Genomic DNA, 16,113 nt, shown 5'->3' with positions numbered 1-16,113 from the left:
CAACCAAACAAGTTGGACAAACTGCTGACAGTTCAGACAAAAGATGTTGTTTTCAATGTGCATCACAACAGGGGTCCTGATTGAACAGTATATCTGTTTCCATAGCTACTATTGCCGTTCTTTATTTTCGGGATTGACTTGTAGATGGGTTCGTAGAGTGGAAAAAACATTGTTATTCTTAGACATTTATTTTGTGTCACATTACTACTGATAAATTAAAGGTGTTAGTGATCAAACTTATTTTTATAAGTATATCTATACACAATGTACACCTACGATGCTGCAAGTTTATTTATTTAAAAAAAAAAGTATATTATGTCATTTTTTTTTTACAATTCTCATGCCTTTCCTTGGCTCTTATTGTTTCCTCATACTAAGTTTAACCAGTAGGCCATTTTTCTACTGGGTTTGTTAGTATGTCCCTGTAGCAGTGTCACCAAGACAAATGCCTGCATTTATTGTACAGCCTCTGACTGACAGGCACTGAGAGAAGGGCTTGTTTGGGCAGGGCTCATCCTGTTCCAGCATCTATGCTCCAGCACTGGAAGTGGGCAAACTCCCTCCGGCCATGGATGCTGGTGCAGTTTCCATAGCAGCAACAAAGCCACACCCAGCACCACCACAGAGGCTGATAGTACTGCAGTGATTAGGATCACGTTCTGAGCTGATGGGCATTCGTGAGAGACAGGGGAAGCCGTAGCTCTATTTTGGAAAGAGACCGTCAATATATATTCCAAAAAGTTATTCACGTTAAATGAATGCTAGTTAAATCTCATGTTGGCCAGCGCAAGCAGCATTGAGTGACTTTTTGGATAGTGGATTAAAATGCACATCCCTTTGCACTTCACATGATACACTAATGACTACCAACCCAATCAGTCCAAAAACTGATGAGACGGGCAAAAAGATCCAATTACCTAACGCTCGATTTGTGTGGGTGTAGAATCAACCATATCTGACACCATAAGCAAAAAGAGTACATTTAAAGGTCCCATGTTGTAAAAAGTGAGTGATTATTTTGTGTGTATATATTTATATATATATATATATATATATATATATATAGTATCTATATATTTGGAAGAGGAAACAACCTTCAGGGACAATAAAGTATCTTATCTTATGTGAATTATTACAAAAACCCAATCCACGCACAAATGCACACAGCTCGTACAGAAATGGTTCATTCAGAGCCTGTCTATGGAGAGCCTGTTCCCTCCCTATTAAGCCCCTTCAGAGTTCAACTGGGTGTGATTGCGGGCGAGTGCAAAATGAATAGGAGTCTATGGAGCCAGACGGCTAAATTAGTCTCTTTCGCCTGAATGTTGAGAAATCCCAGATTTGAGAGTTGTTGCAAATTCGACATGGATTATACATCAAAAGTTGAATGAACGAGTACTTATGTTATTTTGATTTCTTACGTGTTGAGTTGTTGTTGCCTATAACACGCTAGCATTCTGTTAATATGTGTTGATTGGTCAGTGAAGGAGTGATTACAACCAGAGATCCCGCCTGATGACATCTGCAGCGTGTTGTGTCTGTGTGTGAATATTTTGGCATGGTCTTTCCAAATGTAGCAAACCAAAACTCTTTTTAGCACATGTATTGACAGGGAGTGCCTAACCTGTCCGCTGTGTTGTCGATGCCTCGAGAGAAAAAAAGGAAGTGACTCAGAGCTTGCTGTAAAGCAGTATCTTTGGCAATCTTGACAATGTATGATGAACCATTGACATTTTAAAAGGCTTTTTAGAACAAAAAAGCCACTTTAAAAAATCTATCCCAGCAGTGTGTATTTTCTTTGCCTCCCCTTTTGAAAGCAAAATTCAAATTACACAAATACACATCATACACAAAAAATGATATCCTGAGAAAAGTGAATTTTGAGGGGTATAGCTCCATAGACCTTCATTCATTCTGCACTCGCCCGCAAACGCCCCCCCATGGAAGGTTTTCTTTAAAGACAAACAGCTATAGAAAATGTAAGAGACGTATTACAATATAATAATATACGTAAATATCAAATCTAAGAGGCAATGAATGAAAACAGTACATTTTAAAAGACATGACAGTATGATTCAGTATGACACAGTATGATATAATGAAATATAATAACAAAATATTAGAAGCATTAAAAACATTTAAGGCGCACCTGCACCCTCCCCAGCGGCTTCCTGTCCACGCTGGTGCAGCTGCCATACCAGGTGATGAAGCAACCTGTCAGGAGGCTCTTCAGTAAAGGTAGAAGTCCCTGAAAATTTGGGGCCTCAGCCCAAATTTCGTTAGGCGCCTGAGGACGTCCAGACACTGTTGGACATTTCTAATGACAGTTGCAGCGTGGTTGGCCCATGTCAGAGCCATGTGGATATTTACCCCTGGGTTTTTCAAACGTGTTGACTATCTCCCCCGCTGTGCTGTTGATGTTAACTGGAGGGTGAGTGCCACCCTCCAGTTTTCTGTAGCCTAAAAGGACCTTCTTGGTCTTGGAGATGTTCAGGGAGAGGTAAACGTCATGGTACACTATATCTACAACGCTCAACGTGGACTCTCCAGACCCTCCTCCACAGCACTGTGAAGGAAGGTCTGGCAATGTGAGACAATGTCCTTGTAGGCCATCTCGTTGTTGCAGAGGATCACAGCTGTGTCGTCTGCAAACTTTATAGTGGTGTTTAAAGGCTGCGTCACCATTCAGTTTTGAGCGTAGAGGGAATACATGAGGGGGCTGAGGACACAGCCCTGTGGCGCTCCTACATAGGTAGAAAGTGCAGCTATGGTGCCGTTAAAGCCCTTCCTCGGTTGCAATGAGTGGAAAGTGCAGGTGCACAAGACCCTGAGACGCCTACCAATCAGAGCAGACTGGGCTTTTTCAGGAGGGGGGCTTGAAGAAGCAGGCGCTAAAATTGAATTTTTCAAAATACAACTATGAACCTGAAATTGAGCATAATATATAACCTTTAAGGGGTTTCATTTAAATGGAAGCACTTTGTTTTTCATTATTGTGCCATGTACAAGGTCAATGTGTACATTAAGAAAAAAAAGTTATTGAATTGTTCCATTGATTTGTTATGGATGTATTCGTGCAGTAAAAAATAAAATCTGAATCTGGTTGGCTTACCTTGTTCAAGAGCTACATGAAAATGGACAATCTTCTTTTTGTCCAGTCCTCAACAGGAATTGTACCCCGCTGCCCTCTGAGTTCACTTCCATACACACAAAAACGCCTGGAGAGGGGGGTCACTGTTGCTAAGACACAAGCCTGACCAACCAGAGAGAGGTTCAGGTGGTTTTACTCCTTTAGATTGCATCACACTGAGGAGGCCCTGCACAATATGCATTCTTTGTGGAAAAAAAGACACCAGTGTAATCAGAACGGAAGCATAATTTGGCACGGAAGCAGACAGAAATCTCTTAAATATTAGGTGCATACTAAAAACTTGCACACCCAATTGGATTCTTAATTTGCCTACACTACAAAAGGTCACGGTACTTATGCAAGGCGCAGATGTTGGGGCAGAAAGGGCAAAGCTCATAAGTTGGGCCTTGGGAGTAGTTGTCATGGCTAATGCAGGTGTCACAGTGGCAGCTCCCTCTGCCTGAACAAATCTTTTTATCCTGAGACAGACATGACTCCAAGCTGAGAGGGCACTCATGCTCAGCCACTGAATGCTGGGAGACATGCACCCTGCAGACACACCTGCCGTGTCATGGGATGGAAAAAATCATGATAAAAGTTTTATTTCAAAATGAGACATAATCACAGCAGCTTGTTTGAGTCCGCCGCCTCGACCGATTCTGCATGATCGCATTCGCGCAATGTTCCGAATCTCCCTTCTTTACACCTGTAACGCAGAAACAAATGTTGCCATCCTTCCTGAATAACTGCAATTAAGCTTGTTGGTGAAAATTGTGCCATCAAGCAACTACCTGTGCCATACTCCAGAGTGCCGTTGCTATGGCTACATGAAGGACTAAAAAAGCGATTGTGCCCTTTTGACATGAACACTATACATGTCAAAAGGACAAATCGAGTCTTGCATGATATGTGTAAAACTGCAAGGTTAAGAGACTATACTTTGCATTGTTGTAGTATCAAGAGGCATTAGGGCATTTAGCAGTTACATTACTGTTGATCAGTCATCACATTGTATTACCTTATATAAGAAGTACAATACAATGTGCCAAACATAATGTGTCACATAAAGAGAGAGTGCAGCATATGACAGTAGCAACAGCTGAGAAGATTTGGGTCTGTGGTGACCAGGTCCACCTCACACAAACTGCCTTCTCCCACTTTCTCTCTTTACTGCCACACACACAAACACACACACACACACACACACACACACACACACACACACACACACACACACACACACACACACACACCTCGTTGAACAGCAGTGATGAATTTTCTGCAGTACTGTGCGGGTTGTTGCATACCATGCCCCGATTTTTTGCGTCTTGGCTCCGCCTAGACAAAATATACGTGCCATATCAAAAATCTTTCATTTATTGTCAGAAATAACATGTTTTCAAAAGCATACTTTCATCAAATTTTCTGTGATATATGTACAGTAGGCAACTGACTGCAAGCAGGCCCATCCGGACACAAATGAGCAGTCTTATGTGCTGAGCCCCGGAGAGCCCCGGCCCAATTTAACCACTGCATATGGGGCTCAGCAGGACCTCAGCCTCTTTACTGTAGCCTTGAGGCTTACATGAGGGGGGCCTTTGTGAAGCAGTGACGCACAGAGGTACTGTAATGTTTACATTTATGCTCACCTAGAGCTGATTACTCCACTAATGAGGTAATCATAATAATGGCCACATGCTAAGAGCAGCACTTACCACACACAGAACCAACCCCATGACTACACAGCTCGTCACTAAAGGAGATGTTGGATCACTTCCTCCCCTGCTCGCTGGGCCTCGGCTTATGGTCCTTACAGTGTAATGTATGTAGGAGATGGGATATCCCCGACAGCAGCTTGCTGTTCTCCATAGCACCATGCCTCAGAGATCAGGGCCTGCAGTCAATAGTGCGACTAACCTCTTTAACTTGAGCAGGTATCATCACGATGCATGCATGGGGCTAATAACCTTTGTAGAAAAGGGAGTTATTGCCTCACTTATCTGCATGATGTTGTGGGAGTTGTTAGAAAGCGTTCAAAAGGCACATTTTGGGAAGACGCTTCTTAGGCCCTGCAGCAACAACAACAACAAAATCCTTAACACAGATGAATGAATGTGTGCTTATTGACAGTCTGCCAGCGGATTTATGTGCTAGCCTTCTCTTTCTAGCAACCTTTTCGTCATGGTGGCATAGACAAACTGAACGTGGTGTCAAAGCATGGATGCTGGAATTGATGATCGGAAATCTCCCCCTATGATGAATGAAGGTACTCTGGGAAATGTTACCACTTCTGACTAACCTCCACAGGATACATGTGAATGTCAAAGAATCAGTCTGTTGATATTCTATATTTCTCTAAATGTTAACAAATCCCATAAAAGCCCAAAACCAAACACTGTATTGATCAGAACACATATTTTTTGCATCATATAGCTTATTCCTGTGTGCCATAGAGCTCCACTGGTGTCCAAAAACTATTAAAAACATTGAGCCACACTTTTGCACTGGGGGAGATTTTTCTTCATTACAATCCACTAAGGTACTACACTATAGTTTGTTCTGGAGTTGATCCTGCATACACCACTCTGCTGCAGTAAATACTTACAGACCATAAAACAATCCCCAACAACTATAACAGTGATGTGCTGGGCTCTTTTAGGAAATTATTTCTGAAAATGAAACGTACTAACGCATTGTTAGAAGATAAAGATATTTATTTGAAAGTAGTCTTGCTTTGCCAGACCTTCCTCCACAGCTCTATGGAAGAGGGTCTGGCTAGTCCACACAGCATTCCGGGATGGAAGAAAAACATGCTGTGGAATTTCCAGCTGCAACCGAGCAATCCCAAAATTGGAACGTCGTGGATATAGACTGATTTGAAAGTAACAAAAATGCAGAATATCATCAAGTTACAATCTCAAAAATCACATTTTTTTTTCCCTTTGGAGGAACCAATGACGATGAATGAGAATTGCAGGTGTTTTTGTGGATCTCACACTTTCATTTGTTTGTGAAGTTTCGTCGTCTGTTGTCTTCGCTCTGTTCTTTGTTCCACCATAGAAGTCACCGTTTACCCGCATTGCTAGCCAAGACCGGAAAAAAACAGTACGCCACTTCCCACACAAGTGAGTTGAAGAGCGAGTGTTGCGTTAGCTCCACCTACCCTCTCTGCTATCGCCGCTTGTGATTTTTCCCGGGAATGTCACCCAGTTTGCAATACTACAAATGGAGAGGCTTTCGTCAATGGGCCAAATTCTTAATCACCATTTTGTTACTTAATTTGGCGATAGAAAGTGACACAGTAACATTTATGTACATGAAAATCTTTGAGATTATCCCTTTAACCTTTTATGTAACATGATGAGAAGCCTATTATGAGAGACGGTTTAGAACAGAGATGCCCCAACTCAACTAATCTCTATGATGCTAAATGTCTTTTAGCTGTGTAAATATCTAACATTAGCAAAAAAACATATAGATAAATTGTTTGAATTTAAGTTTTCAATGAAGTGTGGAACCATTGGTGCTGCTTGAAATGCAATGGATATCCTTGCTATAAGGATTTATGTTATCATATTATCATTTATTATCATTTATGTTACCAATGTGAAGAAAATGGTTCAGATGAAGCTTTGGATGAAGTGAAATCCATGTAAATTCTTTGGAATTTAGCATATTTCTTGATGAAAATGTCCACAAAAGCGGTGAAAAGGTGAAATTCTTATCACACAATTATATGAGTTTACAACTGTGGTGCCACCACTGTAATAGGGGCTTTACTTCCACTGGACTAGAAAATAATAGTATAGTTGTTATAGTATAATATTCTTAAAGCAACTCCACATGGCAGTTGTATGAACTTGTGAAAAAAAAGATGAATGATGAATGTCTCTGTTGTACCTCATTCCAAAGTGTGACTTCTTTAGAGACACAGAAGACGATCTGGATGTTTTTCTGTCCCAATGTTTCAGCGATGTGAGCCATTGGAGGATAGTTCTGATAGAGGAGAGTCGGGGCAGATGTGAAATGTAATGCATAACACTCAAGGCGTGAATATATATAAATGTGGAATCAGTAGTTAATCATGCTCTCCCTCTTCCCTCCATGCCTGTCCTCCCCCTTTCCCCACCCATCTAACAACTCTTGCTATTGCTCATTTCATTCACTCTTGACAGACTTTCCATTTCCTCTAAAATAGATAAATAAGCGCCATTCAGAGAGGAGGGGCACCCACATCTATCCATTTTCAGCCTTGGGTGGCCATTTCTTCAGACAGAAATAGATTAATAATGTATCAATATTCACTCCACCTGTCAGCAGCCTGGATTGCAATGAGGTCAAGACACAATAACACCCTCATGCACTCAATGAAAGATACACATACACATACACATACACATACACATACACATACACATACACGTTCAAACACCTTGGCATCAAAACAGAAACGCAGTTAGATTGAGAGATGATAGCTTTGGTTTGGGTTGCTCCGCAAACACTCCAGCTGTTTCCCATCAGGGTGTGCCTGTCAACATCTTCTTTACTCAGGGATCTGTGCTGTTGATTCTGACCTTTAAATCACTGTCTTTGACTTCTGCCTGCAGAAACCCGGACTTCTAATTCGCTGCTAGGACTGCTGACGTGAATCAATTTAGCACAAACTGCAATCTCAGGTCCGTAGGATTAACATCGTACGCTCCTCGGGACCACGGCTACCCGATGGATACAGAGTAAACACACACACACACACACACACACACACACACACACACACACACTGCTGTGATGGCTTGTTTGACTGAGCTAAAGCTTTGGTCTTTGTGAATGTAAACATAAGATATCACAAAGCTGCATCAATCTTTTTTTTCCCCACAAAGGAGAAGAATGTGAAACAAACAGCCCTGAGCTACATTATTATTCCACAAAAATCTTGTTTTTTGTCCACCAAATGAAAATGTACTCTCCTTTTAGCTCAGTTAGTCTCTACTCCTGAGAAAAAATAGCTTGATCTTTAGCTGCTAGATGCTCAAGTTTTCTTGTGAGCTACTCGCTAACGTTGTTTGTCTGTTTGGTGCCTGACAGCCCAGATAGCAAAATATTGTGTGTAAATATTGTCAGCCAGTAGTATTGAAACTACACTGATGCCTGACATTGAAACCAAATGGTATTATTGTATTATTGGTATAAAAAACCTTGCACAATAAAAATTCCAACCTGAAAATGTCCTCTATGTGTACACATTTTTAAGCAAGTGATGCTTTCCATCGTTAGGAAGAACGATGCCGCACAGTTTGCCGTCTCTTGCAAAGCGGAAGCCAGCATCCGTAAAAAGCTGGAGCAGTTGATCTACATTCCTCCAGGTCAGATCTGCTCCTGCAAGTGAAGAACATCAAACAGTCAATGAACAGCCAATAGGCAGTTAAGAGACACTATGGGCCCTATTTGAACGATCTAAGCGCACGGCGTGAAGAGCATGGCGCAGGTGCGTTTAGGGCGTGTCCAAATTCACTTTTGATAGTTTGACGGTGGAAAAAAGGGTCCGTGCGCCGGGCGCATGGTTCAAAAGTGTTGTACTTAGCGTCTTCATCAATGATAGATGTGTTTTGGGCGTAACAAGCAATAAACCAATCAGAACGTCATCTTCCATTCCCTTTAAAAGCCAGCGTGCAAGACAGGGCCCTGTGACTGTAAGAAGTGTTTTTGACAGAATATGGGCAAATAAATACCTTTCTGCTTTTCCATGTAATCAAATGACTGCGGATGAGATATGCATTCACGCTCTTTAGGGTTGAAATCTTAAACCTGTCTTTCTGAAAACATTGAAGTCTTTAAATGTTTGAAAACTCATAATGAGTTTAGAATACACCAAAAACCGACTGGTGCAGTTTCCCAAAAGGAAGCTTAGTATTCTGAAATGCCCCTCTCATCTATTGTCTGCAGTGTTTCCACTTCCTCCACAACGCCCACCCAAAACGAAAACAACAATCTCTGTATTGCAGTCAGGCTCCCCGTTGGGCTACCTCACATTACCTCACACACAGCGGCCTGCATCGGGACATCCAGCCCCCCCCCCCATCTGATAAATCCAGGTTACCAGAGATCCGCTGCCCGTCTACCCGCCCTGCGAAAAGGCTCCCGTTGGCGGTGAGGCTTAAGACGTGGTGGCAGCAGGGGCGCAGGGCCAGGGCTCAGTCCTCTTACAAGGGTTCCTAAGCATGTCCCAGTGCTGATATACGGCATCACCGTCTTATCCACAAAGGCGCCAAAGCCTTTTGGGCTCGGAATAAATGGAGGGGGGAGTACATAGTAGCACAAAGTTTTGAGAAGTGATTTTGGGACTGAAGGGAAGAAAAGTGAATAATGCTCTCCATTCTCTTAAAAGCTACCAGTTGTCCTTGAGCAAATCACTTAATCCCCAATCGCTCCTAGCGACGCTGCTCAGTGGCCAGTACTGAGATTATGATTGTACCGGGCAGCTCCCAGGTGTGTAACTGTGGGAATGTGACACAAGGGTATACCATATAAAAGGAGTATGTGGAGATATAAATAGTTAAGAAAAATTATGTTAGCCCATATTTCAGACCAGAAGGAAATGGACATTGAGGCAGACCAGTGGTGTAGTCTAATGTATTGTAGTGATATCAAGTGTGGGTTCTGGGTGTCCTCATTCAAATTATATCAAAAATATAATAGAATGCAAAGCAGTAAGGGGGGTTTCACATCAGGGACCTTAGCCAAGATCACAAAAGTTGACCCTAAAGCAACGAGGACAAAATAAAATAGGCTACTTATATTTGTCTTAAATGTGTGGGGAAGGAAGCATACTGGTGATAGTGGCGGACCATTTGGGCCCGGTCGCTACACACACACACACACACACACACACACACACACACACACACACACACACACCTCTCAGTGGGTCAATGAAAGATAAGAAAAGTCTCTCTGGATGTTCTGCAGTGATAGTTTAGCTTGCTGTCACATTACTCAATGAATTGAATACAAAAGTGAATACATACAGTATATCTAAATTGAAAGTTCTATCACAAAAATATGTTGCTGCTTATCATTGCACATTTTTAAGTGGGTGTATGGAAATCCTGGAGATTTCTTACAGGGTACACTGCATATACCTGCGTATCACCTAGACTACACCACTGAGACAGACCCATTCGGAAGTTACATCAGCTCTGACTCTCAGAATCTGGTTCTGACATTTATTTAGTGTTCTTACAGTTGATTTGTTTTCTTTACTCTATGGAGAAGGCTTTAAAGCATTTAGACCAGCATGTAGATAGATACAAGGTGTAGAATATTCAATTTAACAATTCATTAATATATAAAATCTAAAAATAAATACTGTATAAATGTAAGAATTTCTTTTGTGGTAGTTGGATTCATTGATGCGGTTGCTAGGGAGAATTCTGTCCTCATGTCCTTAGTATCTCTCATAGACAGTTAAAGAAATGGACCAACAGCTCCCGTTGCTCTAGACAGAGACAAGTGAAGGATATTAGAAGCACTTTTCCGGTGAGGGCTGCCGTTACCGTGCAGTCTCCAACTCCGCTTGACGACGTAGATGTGACGTGGGCAACGTTTCTGAAAGTTGTAAGTCTTCTGGTAGCTGTGCAAGAGAAATTTCAATCGTTCACGAACCTTGCAGAGACGGAGAGTGTAGGTATTTGTTAGGAGATAACAGGCACAGGCTAACTATTGCTAACTAAAATGCTAGTTAACATTAGTAATTAAACCTACTGGAAGTCCAAACTGTCTGCAAGCTTCTCCTGACAATACGGGGATTTGTCGACTATGCAACAGTAAGTCGCTTGGTCATGACACAAACGTTAGCCTATTTTTACAAAAACGTCTGCTACGGAGCCATAACGTGAGATACAAGGTAATGGAGTTTTTCCATGTTGTTGTATTTCTTTAGAAATGAACAATGGACCACTTAAATTTTTACACACTTCAGATGTAAAGTTAATCGCTGTCAAAGTGATGCTAAAATGAATGGCAGTCTATGGAATGCTAACAGCGGGTGAGTGCTTTGTAGCATTAAAATGGCGCCATAGGCGCTACGCTGTGTGGACGCCTGCTTACCCCCTTGGTATTTCTTGCTATGGCCCATCTTAATATCAACATAATATCATTTTTTTACAGGAAAGATTGAAATCCGATGCTACACCATATGGACATTCTTGAAAGTTCTCCATGTTCTTTATAGTTGACCGTTGTTTTCCAACCACTTTTCTAAGTGACTTGTTTGTGCTTGAGTTTCACCAGACCTCAGTCAACTTGACGAGAATGACACCTGAGTATGGACCATATCTACTTGATGAAATTGAAAATAAATAATATCTCATACCATCACTGATGGTAAGACACACTGGCCTGAAGTGCAGCAGGACGGTCTGAGGCTGGAGTTGCGTGACCCGTTTGTCATCTTTGCTTTGTTCTTAGAGGTGGAAGATGATCTTTTGGTCTTTAAGGACAGTGAAACCTCTGGGGTCTTCCAGGAGATCAAAAGGACAGCCCCCCCCCTCTGCAGTGCCTCGGTGCCTGTGTCACAGCGCTCCCATACGTGCTGGCCTTTTAAACATGGTTTATACATGGTTTTATACATGGTCTATGGTGCTGGCCTACTTTTAGAAAATCTTGACACAGGTTTAGTTTGAGTTCCACCCCTTATACAAACACACATACCCAAAGAAAAAAATGATACTATGACAGCTTAGACTAAATGGCGCTACATAGCTATAGTACAAACACTAATTTGCATAAAGAAATATCACTATTGGGAGGATGTGAATGTGATAATGAATAGCAGCCTGTGTGCATGTTTCTGCATCGTCGATCTTTCAATATGCAAAGAAACCAATTCATAATGACACATACATCTGCTGTTATAGTATTAATAGGACAAACGCAGAAAGCTAATATGACTCGTCACCACAACATGTAAATAACAACAGAAGATGTGTCAAATATAATATAAATCATTTCAACATAGGGTCTTTAACATAATGTGCTATAGCACAGCAGGAACATTTGCTTTTCTACGTTTGACATTATTACTAGATATTCTCAATTTTAACACATTGCAACTTTCATCACAAGTTTAATTTTGTCATAGTAGAAAAAAGCCTATGAAAAACCACTTAGTCAATTATAGGAAACAAAAGCTAACTTTCCAAATTCAAAATACTTACATCTGTCACACTGTAATGTAACTGTAATGTTGTTTATATGGTTAAGTAAATTACAGTTTGGGCCTTTGAAGAAATAAATAATTCACGAAGAATTTGTTGTTCGTCCCATAAAGAATCATTCTGACAAAGGAGCTTCTTCATCGTCCCAAACAGTACAAGGGGTTGTGTTAACGGTGATCCCTTTGAAGAAGAAGAGTGTTTCCTGTTCAGCACACCGAGCACGGTGTGGCCCCTGCTGCCAGACGCTCTCCACAGCGCCCTGACCCCCTGACTTTGGCATTCGTGATCTGAATAGTCTGGAAACCACTTTGGAAACTTTCCTTCCAGCGTAAATGTACCATATCATATTTGTGCAGCTGAATTTTTATTTTGGTATGTAAGGGTTCACCTTGGGGGCAAAGGGAAGTTAATTTAGTTTGGATCATGTTTTCCTTTCCTTTCCTTTTTCCTTGTGTTTTGTTTATGCGATTGAAATGCAACCTAGCCCCCCTAAACTATCAATCATCATTGTCCATTTTTGTTCTCCTTGCAATTTACCACTTGAAAACCACGTGTTTCTTGTACTTGAATTTCCATTTCAGAAAATTCCATTTGAAGGCAGCTTGTGATGTGAATTCTACTGCTGTCTGGAGGACACGTTGGACATCTGTACACATTTATACCCGCTAACTTACATGCAGTGGACACAGATTTTAAGGACATACGACCACTGGAGATTCTTCCAGTCCATCACACAGTGATTTAGAATCATCACAATCTCATGGAAATTCCTAATTTTACTCAGACTTATGATACGTAAGTAGGCGTGGGCACCAGAATACATTATGTGCCAGACATGTCTTGGCCAGGAGGAGTGACTTCCTAGAGTCTTGTCCTCACCCTTGGGTTGCCAAGCAACCAGTGGAGACTTCTTAAAGTTACTGCTTCCTGGCAAAGAATAGGATAGCAAAGGCATGGCCTGCCTTATTACGCTAAGCTAAGATAACCAACTACTGGCTGTAGCTTTAGATTTAATGGATAAACACGAAAGGAAGCAAAGCAAATAAGCATATTTCCCAAAAAATGTCAAACTATTCCTTTAACCCATCTTTTGAATAAACCACTCTGCTGAAATGCCTCACAGAAATGAATGCTAGTCCTGGCTCTCATCACGTCTGAATCTGCACTTAGAAAATAGAGGCACTCGGCCCCGAGGAGATGACAAGTGCAAATTTTAAGTGGCAAACAACTGGAGGGATCCAGGCTACAATCTAAATGAGAATTTCTGAGTGGGAAGAATAATGAGACAGTTTACTTTTATTGCATCCTCAATGAGAAAAGTATTGACCCACCTTGTGTTCCTGTGGCGTTGTATATGCAACAGCAGGACAATAACAGGACAGCGGCAAATAGCAGGCTCATCTGGAAAAGAGAAGAAGAAGGAAAGCAATTTACTGACTTTGAATGTGACCCATTCTTTTCTCTCAAATCATTAAGGTGGAGTGCAGTTGTAATTGCTGTTTGAGGAAAATAATCTGTACACCAAGCAGCTCACAAAAGACCCCAATATTTGATCTACTGGGTGTTTGGTTAATACAATAGAAATAAGGGGCACTTACCTGGAAGGATTTAACTGTGCAGAGACAAACAGAAAAGGAAGAGGGAGAGTTCTCCCTTCGGGGGAGGGACCAGATGGTTCATCTATACACCCTGTTCAGGACATGAGCCCGGGGACTCCATCACCACTCCCTCCCTCTGTTATCCCCCTTTTTTTCCCCAAATCAGCCACAAGTGGATCTGCCAGCTTATGTTTCAGTGTCCTGAGTGGCAAATAATCTCTTCAAGTGAGGCGAAAGATAAGGCAAATAAGTCCTTGGTTTTCTGCTGAGAGAAGCTGAAGAAAAGAAAGAGACACTGTCTGTCATATTTGTCCTCATGTAGCACAAGGCTGGTGTTAGAGAGCAAATGCCTATCTGCTATAATCTTTGCTGCGCCCGGTTTCCATAATTGTTCGACCTTGCTCACCACTTCAGGAGACTTAAAGCCTACACAGAAAGATATTGACCCAACTGCACACAAGCTAAATTAGTTTGGAGATGCATTTTTCCCCCTCAAAATCCATCATACCAATGCAGGAGCTTGGGGAGCTGCCCCTTCAAACTTTCAGCCGCAGAGATGATTCAATTAATATGAAACCAGGTTTATTCGCATCTGGATTGCAGTGGGATCCCAGAGAGGAGGCAGTTCCCAGGGCTATGTGGACATAAACTGTCCAGTGATCACATAGCACCAGACTAAAATGGCAGAATTATCTGCAATTACTCTATTAAAGACTGAAAGTAAATATGCGTTGAATTTTTTCAAGATTAAGCCAGTTTCACTGCCCACTCTAAACCCACTTTAACTGCACAAGACAATTAGGAATTAGTCTGTGTGCGGAAATGAGATGGACAATACATGGAAGCGACAGTTGGTTTGTTATTCCCCTTTGAAAGATATTGGCACTGAGAATGGAACGATAACAGTTGGGGGAAGAAAAATAAAAACGACCACTTTCCATTGTTGCGGACTTCTATTTGGTTTAATTCAATTCAAATTTCTTTTATCAGTCTGTGAGTGGAATTGTGTTTGCAGATGGAATGTAAAATAAAAATGCATAACAAATCACCTCTTCCTCGACCATGCAGTCAAACATCATTTGATAATGCCAGATATGGATTCAATTGCACCACGCAGTTCAAACAATTTAGTAGAAAATATAATTTTTCCACGGCCACAAAAAGTTCCTGTGACTCTCTTTTAAAGCTGAATTTGGAGCTCTCATCAGAGCACAAAGGAAGCAGACCACGCACCGTTTACTCCAGCAATTTAAGAAGATTTCCTTTTTGCCCACTAACATCCTACTTTCAGTTCAGTGCCCTCTCTCTCTCTCTCTTTCTACTTGCTGACACATTCCTTCCAAAACACACCAGCAGTGCTCATCTTCTTCCCAAAGGGACATTGATCTCCGGTCACTGAGTATGGGCAGCCATTGAAAAACATTAACAACTCTCCAATGAAACTTGCTGGAGAAATAATGCATGAGCCTCTTCCAAATGACATCATCCGTGTTCGTAAGGCACTAAATAAAGCCGCTGGACCTGTGAGAATGAGAGTAAGTTTGTTCTGAGTGGTACCCAAACACAGTTTGCAGCAGCAAACTAACACTAATTAACCAGTTTTACAAAAACATAACAAAACCAAAGCTAAGAAAAGAAAAAAGGTCCCCTGGGTCCTTTGTCTGGGGCCTTTAACCACATCTCACTGTCTTCATTAGCAGGTGAGGAAACTCTGCAGTAAGTTGTTTTGTTTCCAAGGTCTAGCATGAATTTTTCCAGAGCTGTTTTTGCCTAAAGCTCAAGCAAAAGAAAATGTGACTGAAAGCTCTGGAAAAACTAGACCTTTAAATTAGATTAAATGTACTATTTTAAAGATCAAGCATGACTGGCTTGTTCCCAAAGCGTTTTACCACATGTTGCAGGTTGAATGTCTTTAAGCTTTTGTTTTTGTCAAACTATACTTTCCAAGATCACGTATGAACTTTCATACTATATTAATTCACTAAACTTATGATTAATTTATTCAGTAGCACCTGTAGCGCAAAACAAAAGCAGAATCTAATTTCCATCTTGGACTTGAGTGTTGGTGAAGTATGAAAAAGCACAAATTTGTGTTTGACCTCATTTAAAAAAAACTCAAAATATGTACACCTCATATCTTCTCTTATTAGATAGCCGACTTGATTGCATA

The 16,113-nt window shown here is 41.3% G+C and overlaps 1 long non-coding RNA gene and 1 pseudogene across 1 annotated transcript in view; one reads left to right on the top strand and one right to left on the bottom strand.

Moving 5' to 3' along the window:
- LOC116671966 (uncharacterized) overlaps nucleotides 1-4,377 on the top strand; it is an 8,457-nt gene extending 4,080 nt beyond the window's left edge. The window contains exons 2-3 of the long non-coding RNA XR_004327427.1: nucleotides 1,177-1,181; nucleotides 4,016-4,377. This is a non-coding gene — a long non-coding RNA (uncharacterized LOC116671966). The remainder of the gene's footprint in view (nucleotides 1-1,176; nucleotides 1,182-4,015) is intronic.
- Nucleotides 4,378-4,653: 276 nt separating this feature from the next.
- Nucleotides 4,654-12,625, bottom strand: LOC116672509 (integrin beta-1-like; annotated as a pseudogene).
- Nucleotides 12,626-16,113: the final 3,488 nt, after the last annotated feature.

This window comes from Etheostoma spectabile, chromosome 22 (assembly GCF_008692095.1).
Source record: "Etheostoma spectabile isolate EspeVRDwgs_2016 chromosome 22, UIUC_Espe_1.0, whole genome shotgun sequence".
Classification (NCBI taxonomy): domain Eukaryota; kingdom Metazoa; phylum Chordata; class Actinopteri; order Perciformes; family Percidae; genus Etheostoma; species Etheostoma spectabile.
This window is presented reverse-complemented; position numbering and strand designations above follow the sequence as displayed.